The sequence below is a fragment of the Balaenoptera acutorostrata genome, chromosome 14 (genome assembly GCF_949987535.1).
Source record: "Balaenoptera acutorostrata chromosome 14, mBalAcu1.1, whole genome shotgun sequence".
In the NCBI taxonomy this organism is placed as follows: Eukaryota; Metazoa; Chordata; class Mammalia; order Artiodactyla; family Balaenopteridae; genus Balaenoptera; species Balaenoptera acutorostrata.
Window position 1 is genome coordinate 21,362,733 of NC_080077.1, and position 9,548 is coordinate 21,372,280.

A 9,548-nucleotide genomic window follows, 5' to 3' on the forward strand; every position below is an offset into this window, starting at 1 on the left:
TCTGGCTTACTTCACTTAGCATAATGCCCTCAAGGTCCATCCATGTTGTTGCAAATGGCAGGATTTCTTTCTTTCTCATGGCTAAATCATATTACATATGTACTTTATGTATTGTTTATATTTATTATATAAATATAGATAGGTAGTTAGATAGATAGGTATTTATGTCTAACATATATTCCTTATCCATTTATCTGTTGATGGGCACTTAGGTTGTTTCCATATCCTGATCATTGTGAATAATACTGCAGTGAACATGGGAGTGAAGATATATCTTTGATATCTTGTTTTCATTTCCTTTGGATTTATATCCAGAATTGGGATTGCTGGGTCATACAGTAGTTCTATTTAATTTTGGGTGGAACTTCCATACTGTCTTCCATAGTGGCTGCACCAATTTATATTCCCACCAACAGTGCACAAAAGTACTCTTTTCTCCACATTCTCACCAGCAGTTTTCATCTCTTGTCTTTTTGATGGTAGCCATTCTGACAGGTGAGGTGATAACTCATTTTGGTTTTGATTTGCATTTCCCTGATGATTAGTGATGTTGAGCACTTTTTCATTTACTGTTGACCATTTGTATGTCTTCTTTGGAGAAATGTCTATTCAGTTCCTCTGCTCATTTAAAAATCTGATTGGTTTTTTTGCTTTTGAGTTATATGAGTCCTTTACGTATTTTGGACATTAACCCCTTATCAAGATATATGATTTGCAAATATATTCTCTCATTTGGTAAATTAACTTTTCATTTTGTTGATGGGTTCCTTTGCTGTGCAGAAGCTTTTTATTTGATGTAGTCCCATTGGTTTATTTCTGCCTTTGTTGCCTTTGCTTTGGTGTCGAATCCAAAAAATCATTGCCAATGTCAAGGAGCTTACCCCTATGTTTTCTTCTAGGACTCGTATGGTTTCAGGTCTTATGATCAAGTATTTAATCCATTTTGAGTTGATTTTTATGTATGGTGTAGGATAGAGGTCCAGTTTCATTCTTTTGAATTTGGCTGTCCAGTTTTCCTAACACCATTTATTAAGGAGACTGTCCTTTTCCCATTGTATATTCTTGGCTCCTTTGTGGAAAATTAATTGACCATATATGCATGAGTTTATTTCTGGGCTCTCTATTCTATTCCATTGATCTGTGTGTCTGTATTTATGTCCAATACCATACTGTTTCTGTGAAAATGCCATTGGAATTTTGATAGAGATTGCATTGAATACCTATCAAACTGCTTCGGGTAGTATGGATATTTTAACAACATTGATTCTTCTAGTTCATGAGCACAGAATACCTTTTCATTTATTTATGTCTTCTTCAATTTCTTTCAATTTTCAATTGATTGAAAATCAATCAATGAGAACTGGCAAAAGTGGTAGGATTGGCCAACAAGGATATTCACCTCCTTGGTTAAATTTTTTCCTAGGTGTATTATTCTTTTTGATGCAATTGTAAATAGGATTGTTTTCCTAATTTCTCTTTCTGATAGTTTGTTCTTAGTGTATAGAAACACAACTGATTTTTGTATATTAATTTTGTATCCTCTACCTTTACTGAATTCATTTGTTAGCTCTAACAGTTTTTTTGATGGAGTATTTATAGTTTTCTATTTATAACATATCATCCACAAGTAGAGAAAATTTTACTTCTTCCTTTCTGATTTGGATGACTTTTATTTCTTTTTCTTGCCCAGTTTCTCTGGCTAGGACTTCCAGTAGTACATCAAATAAAAGTGACAAGAGTGGGCATCTTTGTCTTGTTCCTGATCTTAGAGGAAGAGCTTTCAGCTTTCCACCATTGAGCATGATATCAACTGTCGGCTTGTTGTATGTGGCTTTTATTATGTTGAGGTACATTTCCTCTATACCCAGTTTGTTGAGAGATTTTATCATGAATGGATGTTGAATTTTGTCAAATGCTTTTTCTGCATCTACTGAAATGATTATATGATTTTTATCCTTCATTTTGTTATTGTGATGTATCGCATTGATTGATTTACAGATGTTGAATGATCCTTGCATCCCTGGAATAAATCCCCCTTGATTGTGTATGATCCTTTTACTGTATTAGTGAATTTGGTTTGCTAATATTTGTTGAGGATTTTTGCATCTATGTTTATCAGGAATATTGGCCTGTAATTTCTTTTCTTGTAGTGTTCTTGCCTGTATTTCGTATTAGGGTAATGCTGGCCTCATAAGATGAGTTTGGAAATGTTCCCTCCTCTTCTGGTTTTTGGAAGAGTTAGAGAGGATTGGTATTAATTCTTCTTTAAATGTTTGGTAGAACTCACCGGTGAAGCCATCTGGGCCTGGGCTTTTGTTTGTTGGGAGGTTTTTATTTATTTTTATTTATTTATTTATTTTTGGCTGTGTTGGGTCTTCGGTTCGTGCGAGGGCTTTCTCTGGTTACGGCAAGTGGGGGCCACTCTTCATCGCGGTGCGGGGACCGCTCTTCATCGCGGTGCGCGGGCCTTTCACTATCGCGGCCCCTCCCGTTGCGGGGCACAGGCTCCAGACGCGCAGGCTCAGTAGTTGTGGCTCACGGGCCCAGCTGCTCCGTGGCATGTGGGATCTTCCCAGACCAGGGCTCGAACCCGTGTCCCCTGCATTAGCAGGCAGATTCTCAACCACTGCGCCACCAGGGAAGCCCTTTGTTGGGAGGTTTTTAAATTACTGATCCAATCTCTTTATTAGTAATGGAACAGTTCAGATTTTCTATTTCTTCATGATTCAGTCTTAGTAGGTTGTATGTTTCTAGGAATTTTCCATTTCTCCTAGGTTGTCCGATTTGTTCATATATAATAGTTCATAGTGACCTCTTATAATCCTTTGTATTTCTATGGTATCAGTTGTAATGTCTCCTCTTTCATTTCTAATTTTATTTATTTGAGCCCTCTCTCTCTTTTTTTTTTCTCGGTGGGTTTAGCTACAAGTTTGTCAGTTTTGTTTCTCTTTATTAAAAAAGAAAAAAAAACAGCTCTTAGATTACTGATTTTTTCTACTGTCATTATTCTCTATTTCTTTTATTTCCATTCTGATATTTCATATTTCCTTCTGGTAACTTTGGGCTTATTTTGTTCTTCTTTTTCTAGTTCCTTGATGTGTAGAGGAAGGTTGTTTACTTGAGTCTTTATTTCTTCTTAATATAGGCATTTATTGCTGTGGACTTCCCTGTTAGAACTGCTTTGCTGTATTATATAAGTTTGGGGATGTTGTGCTTCCATTTTCATTTATCTCAAGATATTTTAAATTTTCTCTTTTGATTTCTTCTTTGACCCATTTGTTGTTCAGTGGCATTGTTCAATCTCCACATATTTGTGAATTTTCCAGTTTTCTTCTTGTAGTCAATTTCTAGTTTCATACCATTGTAGTGAAAAAATATGCTTGATATGATCTCAATCTTCTTAAATTTATTAAGGGATGTTTTGTGGCCTAATGTATGATCTATCCTGGAGAAAGTTCCATGTGTACTGGAGAAAGTGTTTATTCTGCTGTTGAATGGAATGTTCTATAAATATCTGTTAAGCCCATCTGGTCTAACATGCAGACTAAATCCAATTTTTCCTTATTGATTTTCTGCCTGGGTGAATCTATTCATTGTTGAAAGTGTCAAAGCAAGCTCTTCTTTGCATTTATAGTCATCTGGAAGAGAAGAACATGTAGATTTATAACAAACACAGTATAAAGCTCCATTTTGAATTAGAAATAAATGTTTCAAGATAGTTCTGTTTGATATTACCTATTTTATTGCTGCTGCTGCCATAAAGAATCAAGATGCTTATCAGATGGAGTGGAAAAAATGTTGATAGAGACTGCTTTTACAATCTGCTTCTAGTCACACCAATTTTCATCCCCTGACAGCTCCTCATTGAAAGCCCGCCATCTTGTCTCAGTCTGGGTCTTACCTCTGTCTAAATGTGACACAAGATGTGGGGAGGAAAAAAATCCCCCCTGAGAATTTGCATAAAGTTGATAGTCATAGAAATTTGAAGTCTGAATTCACATTACCTGTGTGGGACAAAGAGCCTCAAGGAGACAGTTTAATTTTTAGTGGAATTGGTTTGGTTATGCCACCAGACTGGCTGAAGCAAAGTCACACCTTCTCTGAAATTTGATGCCATTTTAGCTTCCCTAGTGCAGTCCTGAGACTGTCATCCTCTCGCCTCTTCCTTCAGACTCCTCCAGCGGCTTCCAATTCTTTATGCAGCAATCCCTCCAGCCTGCCATTTAAAACATTCAACAAACTAGCCTCAACTTACCTGATCATACCTCTTCCTGCATTCCCCTTATGCAGCCCAAGACTAAGCTGCTCCAATTTATGCAACTTGCTGTTCTCTGAATGCATCTTCAGGCTTTCCAATTTCTTTATGTAATTTCCAATTTCTTTATATAATTATTTATATAACTGTCCACCTAAATTCCCTTTTCTTTATCTTTGCTTATTGAAATTCAAGACTCCTTGATGTAACCTGTTCTTCTTACCCCACCTACTCTAAAAGAATCTTTTCTTTTTCTGACCTTTCTGAACCCCTGTTTGTATATTCTTTCACCCTTCTTTCCTTCCTTCCTTCTGTCCTTCCTTCCTTCCTACCTTCCTTCCTCCCTGTCATTCATCAATCACTCAATAAATTTTGCTGAGCGTTTATAGTACTGAGCACTCTACTGGAACAGATGGCTCCTGTTCTGGAAGAAGGTCACAAATGGATGGGAGTACATCTAAGTGGGACCTGATGAAGGCCCGGGCTGGAGGGCAGTAAGATGCAGAGTATAAGAGTCAGACCACCTGGGCTCTGCCAGTACTAGCTGGACCAAGTTACTCACATCCCTCTGCTTGCTTCTTTATTTGTAAAATCAAGATTATAAGGGCACCTACCTCACAGGATCCATATGAGGATGAAGTGAGTTTACTATGTAAAGATCTGAGAAGAATGCTTGGCAAGTAGTAAGTACTCAATAAATACTATTAGTATTATATTGTGAATGGAGGGAAAGTGGTGAATGAGAGTAGATTTTCCTGAAAATATGTGTCTGAGAAACCCTACCCTCTACCCTGCATTCTGCACTACTTGTTGAAAATTAAATAGACAAACAGACTTTTGGCAAGACACCTCTTTCGAGTTGATTTAGGAGCTGGTTATGTATGTTTCAGGTGCATTTGATGACTTCTGTTCCTATAGCCAAGTTATTATCCCTTGACCTAGAGTGGCTTTTAAAGGTCACTATTCACACTTGAATTTTTTTAAAAAAATCACTTTAGAGCTGATAAGTTTACAAAGAGGTTTAAAAAAAATTTTTTTTAAGCTTTTCTGTAAGGCTATATTAACACAGCCGTATAGCAAAGCCGGGCGATCATAAGAGTGAAGCTAGAAGATGGATTTTTAAGATGACAGGTCACAGAAAGTATAGGTTACAGAGTCAGCAGGCAAGTAAATGGTCTTTTAAAATATTACAAAGTATTTTAATTAAAGTAGGGAGTTTTTGGAAGCAGATTATCTGCTTTCAATTTTAGGTTGTACCTTTCCTAGCTAGATACAGTGGGCAAGTTATTCAAAGTTCCTGGGCTTCAGTTTTATCATCTACATTATGGGATAATACCTCTATTCAGGATTAAATAAGACAGTGTACATAGAAGTGCTTGAAAATAGAGACAGAAGGGAAGAGAGGGAAGGAGGGAAGAAAGGAGGAAGGGAGGAAAGAAGAAAGGGTGAGTGCCAATTATATTCCAAAGAAAGACCCAGAGATTTATGCTTGACTTTTTAAACTTATACTTAAGGTTAGAGTGTACTTGAGAAGTGTTTTGTTACGGCATTGACTTTATGAGTTAAATCCACCACTTTTCAAACTAAGTGCATAGAGTGCTTTGACTTCATTGAGCTGCTTGCTTTCTTATGTTATTACTTGAATGACGTATTAACCCATTATACACTTTCATCTTTGTAATAGTTGAATTGCATTTCAATGCCTGACCATGAGTTACTGTGGCTCAGAACACTTAAGAAAGTTGACTGCATGCAGAAAATTTATGAGTAGCCGAGTGAGAACATGGCAGATTTCCATAAATCACTTTTATTGAGAGTTGAGTCCGTCTTTCCTATGAAAATTATTTATAGGGCAATGTTCCATTTGAGGGAAAGTGAAAATTAATGGCATTTGTCAAGATGATGATGAATATGTTTCAACACCAGTGGAAAAGAACAAGTTTCACAGAAAATGTAAACTCTATACTGTATTATTTACCATTATAACTATTTCAGGCTCTTTGGTAAAATGTTAGGAAGTTTGGCTGACTTAGATATCATTCACTGTGCTAGCTATTCTCTGTGTGTCCTCCCAGGTTCATCTTCAGCCATTCTATCTGCTTCTTTAATCCCCAGGAGTTCCAAAGGCAGGATGAGACTAGGCAGAATATTTCTTCTCCACTCCCTTCCAGGTGACACCGAGGTTCTGGCAGTAACAGTGTCCCTGATCACTGCAGCTCCCGTGGAGCCTGGGGCCTGCTTGCACCTCTGGAGAAGGAAAGCCTTCCTGCCGGTTCTGGATGCCTCAGGTTTCCTTCCTGGTTCTCTTCACCTATCTTCACTTATGTAAACTTAATAGATTCTCATCTAAATCCTGCCTGGAAGGAACTTGGTTTTTGCTGGGGCCTAGCCGGATATATTCTCCATTAAACAAAGTGTTTAAAACCCTTCTGGAGCATGTTCTGGGGTGCTTGCTCTTACTCTCCCTCACTTTATGCCCATATTCCTTTCCTGTCTGCCTATCTGGACTTCAGGCTCCAGTATCAGCCTTGCAGAGTCTGCTTAACCAGCAATCCAACTGTGTAAGGTCGACCCCTGTATGTATATGTATACACACATATTCATGTATATATTCATGTAATTAAAATATCAATAATTCCTTTTGTACCTTCTCTTTCAGCACTTTAAAGTCTATATTTAATGTACATTTTTTCTAAGTTCCTTTTAAAGTTTTCCTCTATATCACTAACTTTCGATAGGTTGATTATTATGTGCTTTTTGTTTTTGTGTATTCTTTGGAGCAAGGCTAGCTAGGCAAGTTCTTAGACATAACACCAAAAGTATGATCATTAAGGAGGACATTAATAAATTTCCAGGATTTAAAACTTCTGGGGCTTCCCTGGTGGCACAGTGGTTGAGAATCCGCCTGCCAATGCAGGGTACACGGGTTCGATCCCTGGTCCGGGAAGATCCCACATGCCGTGGAGCAACTAAGCCCATGCGCAACAACTACTTAGCCTGTGCTCTAGAGCCCACGAGCCACAGCTACTGAGCTTGCGTGCTGCGACTACTGAAGCCCGTGCGCCTCGAGCCTGTGCTCCGCTACAAGAGAAGCCACCACAGTAAGAAACCGCACACCGCAACGAAGAGTAGCCCCACTCGCCGCAACTAGAGAAAGCCCGCATGCAGCAATGAAGACCCAACACAGCCAAAAATAAAATAAATAAATTTTTTAAAAAAGAAAAACTTTTGTGCTATGAAAGACCTTGCAAAGAGGATGAAAAGACAAACTGCAAACTTGGAGAGGACTTGCAAGCCATATACAGTATCTAACAAAGGCCTTATACCTTGAATATCTAAAAAACTCTCAAAACTCAATAGTAAATGATCCAGTTATAGAGCAAACAAAAGGCATGAAAAAAATATTTCACCAAAAAGAGATAAGGATGGCCAATAAGCACGTGAAAAGATGTTCAACATCATTAGCCATTAAGGAAATACAAATTAAAACTACAATTAGATAACACTACACACCTATTAGAACTACTAAAATTAAAAATAGTGTTACCACAAAAGACCACATATTGATTCCATTTATGTGAACTGTCTAGAATAGGCAAGTCTATAGAGACACAAAGTAGACAGGTGGTTGGCAGGGGCTGGGGGGAGGGGGGGAGTGGGAAATAACTGCTAATGGGCGCAGGGTTTCTTTCACGTATGATTAAAATGTTCTGGCATTAGATAGTGGTGATGGTGCATATGTGAAAACCCACTGAACTGTATGCTTTAAAAGGGTGATTCTTATGGTATGTGAATTGTATCACAATTTTTAAAAAACGGAAAAAATAGTGATAATACTAAATGCTAGCAAGGATACAGAGAAACTGACTTTCTCATACATTGCTGGTGGGAATGTAAAATGGTACAGGTACTCTGGAAAATCATTTGGCAATTTTTTACAAAACAAAATATGCACTTACCATATAATCGAGCAGTCACACTCTTTTATCCCAGAGAAATGAAAACTTATAGTCATACAAAAATCTATATGTGGATGTTCATAGCAGCTTTATTCATAATATAACAAAATACTACAAACCACCCAAATGTTCTTCAACGGATGAATGGTTGAACAAACTTACATCCATACAATGTAATACTACTCGGTAATAAAAAGAAATGAACTGTTGATACAGGCAGCCACCTGTATAGACCTCAAGGGCATTATGCTCAGTGAAAAATGGTACTGCTAAAAAGTTACATACAGTGTGATTCCATTTATAAGGCATTCTCAAAATGATAAGATGATAGAGATGGAGACATTAGTGGTTGCTAGGGGACAGGGATGAGAATGGTGGGGTGGGGGAAGGTGAGAGGTGGGTGCAAATACCAAGAGTTTGTTCATGGAATCACTCTGTATCTTGATTGTGGTGGTGGTAACATGAATCTATATACGGAATAAAATTGCATAGAACTGCAGACAGACACATACCAACAGTGCCTGAAATTTTTTTAAATGGTGAAAAATCAAATAAGTATAGTTAACAGTAAGTTACCAACATCAATTTCCTGGTGTTGATGTTGTGCAGTTATGTAATATGTCACCAAAGGGGGGAGGGTACATGGGACTCTGTGCTATCTGTGCAACTTCCTGTGAGTCTATAATTATTTCAAAACAAAAAGTTAAAAGAAAAACACAATTACAAGGTCATATCCCCAGGAATAAATACTAAATTTGAGTGTACAAAGTCCAGATAAACACACACATATATGAAATTCTCTTATGAGGTATTTTTTTAATGTGCTATTTCAGATCAGAGAGGGAAATATATACCTCAGCAAGTGGTATTAGAATAACTGACTAGTCTATGGTAAAATAATATGAAATAAAACTGTGTTGTTTTTTATTTCCTTCACCAAAATAAACTGTAGAATATAAATTCCAAAGTAGGTACTCAATAAATGTTTGTTGAGTTGCTGGATCAGTGGGTGTAGAGTTTATTTGTTGTTGTTGAGGAATTGTAGCTAATACAGAAAGCAGAAGACAATAAGTGTTGACCACTCCGACATTCTCTTTTCTGGGAGCTTCCATCTCTAGGTACAGCCATCTTGCCGGAGGCCTCCTGAAAAGCTCCAGGGCAGAAACAACACATCCCCTTGTGTATGTAGGATAACCAGGAGACAGAGGTTGCTTTGCGGAGAGTCTTGGAGTGTTCTCAGAGACAGGCTATTCTACTCATAGAGATGTACTGAGGATTCACTGAGATCATGCATATAAAGGGCTTAATACACTGCCTGGCACATAGTAAACACT